This window comes from Pseudopodoces humilis, chromosome 21 (genome assembly GCF_049639895.1).
Source record: "Pseudopodoces humilis isolate 2021_Gansu_Grassland_sample_001 chromosome 21, ASM4963989v1, whole genome shotgun sequence".
NCBI classification, from domain to species: Eukaryota; Metazoa; Chordata; class Aves; order Passeriformes; family Paridae; genus Pseudopodoces; species Pseudopodoces humilis.
The window spans coordinates 9,658,710-9,665,151 of NC_142220.1; positions in this window are offsets into that span (position 1 = coordinate 9,658,710).

The window sequence follows — 6,442 nt, forward strand, 5'->3', positions numbered from 1 at the left end:
GCAGCTATTCCTCTGTTATTTCTCAGCTTAAGTGGTCTTCCCATAATGGAGCTGATTTCAGACCCTTATCATCAGGTTAGTAGTCTCATGGCAGATCTTTTTGCTTCTCAGTCCTCAAATATAGATGTCTGAAAATCATGGAGAACTCATAGATGGATTTGTGAAGCTTCCAGACACAATGAAAGGTCCTACTTAAGAATCCATTAGTATATCACAGGACTGCCAGGTGACTAATATAATCCCATGGCATTAAGAGGGCTTATGGGGAAACCAGGAGAACTACAGTGCAGCAAGACTGACGGTTTTACTGGATAAATGAGTTCAGTGCCCCTCCCTCAACTCACTTTTTCAGGATCTCAATCCTTAAATTTTACAGTAAGTAATAATAACACAGGAGAAACCCAGCAGGGCACCAGCTGTTTCTCATGCATTGGTTGGAAGCCCACTGCATCCCACAATTCCTGGAAACTTTAGCATATTTTGGAAGGGGGATAGAGATGCATTCTCCCCCTCCAATGACTCCAAATTTCTCACACAACAAGCTGCTCTGTGGGTAAGACACCAGGGCTCTTCATCATGTGCTTCCTCCTTGGGAAACTTTATTTCGTTCCTCCGCATTAGTGAAATTATTAAAACAATCTCCATTTCATTTTCTTTGGGATGACTGCTAATTTTCTCTTGTAACTTAACCAATTCTGTTGCAGAGTGAAATATATTTACCGTGGTCTCCTTCCTGAAAAAAGAATTATCTTGAAAAAAGATCCTATCCCACTTTCTGTAAGTCCCTACAATGTGATTTCCCTCCCCTTGTATTCAGTGAGTCTGACCTGGGGAGCTCTGAGGAAAAGAGGAGGACTCACAAACACAGGTGAAATGTGAATATTGAGCCCTATCAAAATTCTTAAGTCTGTGGCCCCATGGAAACCTCACTCTCTATTCTGCTTCTTGAAGCAGCCTTGTAACCTGTCTAGTTAGAAAGCAAGTCCAGGACCAGTATCTTCATGACCTTGTCACAGAACCAACCACCTTCAGGCCTTCTGCTTAGGTCCTGCATGCCTTCTTCCCTGGACCAAGCTGACCAGGACCTTCTGTCCAGTTGCAATAACAGAAAATTAAACATAGATGTAAGTTTCTGACCTCCACTTCAGTGGGAGTCTCAAGACCTCCCATTGATGTTCTTTTCTGCCCAAAGAGAAACAAATAATGTAAACCCAGTTAGAACATGTGGGAACCAACAAGAAAAGTTCAAGAAGTCATATTTACCTTCACAGGCAAACTCGCTTGAAAAATTTCCTTCCGTAGATTTAAAACTCCTGTTCATAGGGACACTCAGACAGGTGTCTTGCAAAAATCTCTGAGCTGTCAGCTCCTGTCCTGGGGTCAGTTTTGGACCCCTCATGACATGAAGGTCATTGAGGGGCTGGAACATGCCCAGGGAAGGGAATGGAGCTGGGGAAGGATCTGGAGCCCCAGGAGAGGCTGAGGGTGCTGGAAAGGGGCTCAGCCTGGAGAAAAGGAGGCTCAGGGGGCCCTTCTGGCTCTGCACAAGTCCCTGGCAGGAGGGGACAGCCAGGGGGGTCAGACTCTGCTCCTGGGGAACAGGGACAGGAGGAGAGGGAACAGCCTCAGGCTGGGCCAGGGGAGGTTTAGATTGGATATTGGGAAAATTTCTTCTCTGAAAGGTTTGTCAAGTGCTGGAACAGGCTGCTCAGGGCAATGGTGGGCTCCCCAGCTCCAGAGAGATTTAAAAAATATGTGGGGACATGGTTTAGTGGTAGACTTGGCAGTGCTGGGGTAATGGTTAAACATACTGATTTTAGATGTCTTTTCCAACCCAAATGGAGACCTCATGACACCATCACATTTTGGGGAGTACAGGCAGCAGGAGGAGCAATTGGAGGAGCAATTGTTTTGATTTCTTTTCCTAATTTTATTTCTGCAGGCTCTTTATCTTTAGGATATTGAGACACCACCTTCATCTCTTTTTTTTTCCCTGTGTCTGCTAAACTGTTTGGCATTTTGTCCAGACAGACTACTGAATGGCAGTCGTTGCCAAGTCCTGCCCTGAGTTATTGGCTAGGATTTGCAGGAATCTTTCAAAAAAGGATATGATTTCAGTATAGATTGCCTAAACAAACTTCTATTGGGATTTGATTAATTAGTATCAGTGTCCTTATAATCTAGGAAAAGTAAAAAAATAGTATTTTGTTCAGTGCCTTGATTCTGCCTTAAAACCATTTATGACACTGTGAGACCTAGCTGCTAGGATATCACTTTCTGACCTAATGTTTTTTCTTGAGAGACGCTGTAATTCATACATAGTAGAATACTATCTCTCCAAAATAAATGGCAACATTTGAATTTTAGAACCAGGGTATTAACATATAGCACTTTTGAGTAAAAAACACATCACCATCACCTCAAAAGAGTGGAAACTGAAATAGGGACAGTGGCAGATACAAAAATCATATAGATTAGTGTCACTGTTGGACACAAAATGAGTCACACAGATGCAGTTCGAGGTGTGGTGAAAGAAAGAGATAATTTTATTTTTTCTTTCAGTATTTATAGGTTTCTGACCATGAATAGTGGATAGTCAGGTTAACACCTTCTCAACCACACTGGCTGTGAGAGATGTCCATCAGAAGGTATATCTTTAATGGAATGTATAAACATCTGTTTATAGTTGCTTTCCTTGGAAAGTGGCTAGAACTTGTAGAAAAACAATATCGAGGTCCTGATTCTCAGGGCGACAGATTAGAACTATACTTAGAACTCTTCTAGAAGGAGAAATGGTGTAGGAAGGAGTCTGAACGACTTGCTCATTATTTCCCCCCACTGCCAAAAAAAGGGATCTTAAACCCTTGAAGGATTTTCACCTTGCAAGTGCTGCTGATAGCCCTACTGTTGTTAAGGTAGGGCCTGCCTAGACAGGTGAGTTTTCTCTGCAGCCTGTCATGGACAGTCTAACAGGGAATGCTCAGCCCCTGCTGCAGCAGGTTTTCTGCTGCCCTCTGTGTAAAATGAGAGCTTCCAGGAATGTTAGTAGAGGGCAAGCAAAAATGTCAGAGCACTGCTCTGTAGCAGCACTGCTCACCTCTGTACTTCTGACTGGACACTAAACCCTGGAGAGGGTAAGAGCACATTTTCCATATTAAAAGGTTGGTTTTCAATTCAGTGTCGCTCCATTAAGGTTCCTACTTTCAATGTTAGCTTGAAACATGCTCAGTGGTATGAGCAGAACATGCTCAGTCCATAATTTTGATGTGACATTTGGTTAGGAAATTTTCCATTGAGCTAATGTTTCTGATAAATGTGGCTGAAGGAATACGCTGAGGCAATTTCTGGAAGAAATAAATTATTTCCAAGGAAGAACTACTGAGGACCATAACTGGTAAGACTTAAAAGCTGCAGGTAAAGAATAGGCCACCCATTCTTTACCATGGCAAATGCGACCAAAAATTTCTATGTCAAAGTGTGAGCACCTGTGAAGCTGAATGTCACAGGCTGGCTGTGGAGGGGCTGTGATGGCCTTGCTGTCCCTTCTGCTCTAGTCAGAAATTAATTTCTGTTGATCTTTATGCAGCTGGGATTTACCTCCACTATATGTCAAAGAAAGTGAATGCACCTGTCCTAGAGGAAGCTTTAATTATAAATTTGTTTCCAAGTAGGTTCCCACAGAGTGGTATTCTTGGAAGTCTTGGAGTGAGTTTAAGCTGAACATGAGAGGCAAATAAACTGAATAACTGAACACAGGAGGCAAATAAATCCCATAAGCTGGGATTAGAGGATGGGCAGTTTCAAGTGCATGCCTCTCATGCACCATGATTCACACTCCTCCTGTCTCCAAAAACACCTCAGTGGAAGAGGTCTGGGCAGGAGATCCCATCCAAGGAGGTGACGCTCGGGATGCCCTTTCTATCCCCTGCCAAAGCAGCTCTTATTACAGACCAGGTGAGTGGGGTGGGCAGCCTGGCAGACGGGAAGTGGTAATTGAAGCAGCAAGTAACTATAAGAGCAGGAAGGAAGGGGAAGGAAAAGGAAATAATGAAGGACCATGGTATTAACCCCTGAAGGAAACTCTGTCATAATCTAAAATAAGCTGTCCTTGTGAGATCAAAGGTTCATGTAGCCCAATATCCTGTCTTTGAAAGTGATGCTCAGGAAGGGTGATCAGCACAGAACGGCATTTCTACAGAACACACCTTCCTCCATTATTTTTATTTATGGAGTTCCTGAGCAGAATGCAGTGTCTGAGTACTTAAGAGCACATGGTGGAATTTTAAATGATTAATTTCTCCAAGCACTTTTTGCACTCAAAAAGCATTCTCTGAACATAAGGCATGTTAACTGTGATCCTCTACTGACCAAGGCTAACCCATAGAAAGCAAGATTTCGTTGCTGGTCTGCAGTGGAGCAGGGCCCAGAGCAGGGTCCCCTCGATGGCTCCAGGCTGCCATCCCCTGGCACTGGGTGCCTGGAGCAGAGGGCCTGCTCAGCTGCTGCCCCGGGAGCTCCCTGTGACTGACAGGAGCCTGATGGGGCCGTGGCACCGGGGCCCCCTGCTCCCCTCAGCGGCAGTAATGCTGTCGGCGTCCTGCCGAGGATCCCCAAAGGAACACGTCTGTCCTTCGGTGTCAGGTGGCAAGGGCCAAGCTGAGGGGACCTTGTGCTGTCAGAGCAGCAGCCAAGGCCTGAGGGAAAGGCACAGCCACCATCCCAGCCAAGGCCTGAGGGAAAGGCACAGCCACCATCCCAGCTGATGTCCTGGGCTCCGTGTCCTCTGCCTGATCACCCACGGTGACTGTACCCAGCTGGGACACAGCTTTCCTGAGCGCTCCAGAGGGCCAGGGGAGTCCAGCTGCAGGCAGGGCTGAGTCTCCATAACCATCATGTCAGAGCCACCAGCCCAGCCAGGGCTTCTCCTGCAGCCCTGATACTCCTGGGGCACTTGAGGGACCTGTGGTGTGTGGCCCTGCAGCCTTCCCTAAATGAGTGCTGGGAAAGCCCAGCTTGAGCAAAGGGACACGGACAGCCCCTGCAGCACTGCTGGACCTTGGAGCAAGCCCTGCCTCTGCCTTCATCCTCACCCAGACAGGAACTCCAGGAAGGCAGCAGTAAAATGGTGCACTTCAGAGCTGCAGCCCAGCCTGTCTTTTGCATTTGCTGGTTAAAATGAGAGAGGGGGTGCCTCATGCACCCCCCGGAGCCCCGACTGACTGCTGGCAGTACCTGGGCAGCTGCTGTGTTGCCCACGGGCCAGCACATCCCAGCAGGGAGTGCCCACGGCCACGGTGCTGGGCCCCATTCTGATGTTTAACCTTTCAGCTGGCAATGGAGCTGTGCTGCAGAGAGTCTCTCTGGGGTAAGAATAGCAGCTGCTGCCTTGGGACACAGCACACGTGTCCAGCTCCTCCACGGCAGCACGTTGCACTGCGACATAGAAGGCAGCCTACCCGGCCAGGAATGTCTTCAGGCGCTATTAGTGGAAGCAAATCATGCCCACAAACAGGCACAACCCCGCACAGGAGTCTTGGGAGAGCGGGGCTATTTTGGGCTTTTGACATTGAGGATGAAAGGAGACACATGATGGGGCTGATCCTCCTGCTAGGGGCCTCCTCCAAAGCTCCTTTCAGCTTTGTCCCCTCCTCCAGCAATGGCTCTTGTGAAGGCTGAGGGGCAGTTTGGTGTGGCCTTGGAGTGCAGGAGAGGGCAGAGGAAGCTGTGAGTTTTCTGGGGGGTAGGGCCAGTTCCCAGTGCCATCAGCAGTGCCCTGCTGTGCTCAGGGCAGGTCCTGCCTGAGGGTGTGCACCTGTGCCTGAGGTCAGGGCATGGGGCCACCTGCTTTATTCTCAACCACGACCATGAGAGTGAGAGAGATACCAGACGGTGCATGCAAGAGAAACAAGCAGAAAGCTGGAGGAAGAAGCAGCTGACTTTGCAAGAGTCCAAACAAGGCTATAGTAGGTCAGAACAGATGCAGTCATACCCACAATGAGGGTGTTGCTTCTTCAGTGACTTGCTAGTCATTTCCCACTGTGTCCTTTCAGACAGTGCTTTTGGACAAGTTGTCAAAGAAAATCTCTAGGTGTCTCATGTGACGGTAGGGCTCATTGACTTCTCACTGCTTTGGCAGGACAACTGCATCAAGGACTTTTGAAACATGGAGCTGAGGTGACTGCCCCTGACAGCTTCAGAAAGGAGCAGACCTACAACAATGGGGGCAATTTCATGAGCTCATACTGCTGATTTCCAAATTAACTTCATAGCCCTCAGCTACCACTAAACTGTTTTAGTCAGCATATCAGTCTACTCAGAGAGCACCAAAGCCTTTGAAGTTTCTGGGAAACTTCTCCAAAGCGGAGTGTTCCCACTGTTGATGTGGTGAAGAGGTGTGTTGGAGCCATGTGGTGTGCAAGAGCTGGGCACTAAGGGAGAGTCC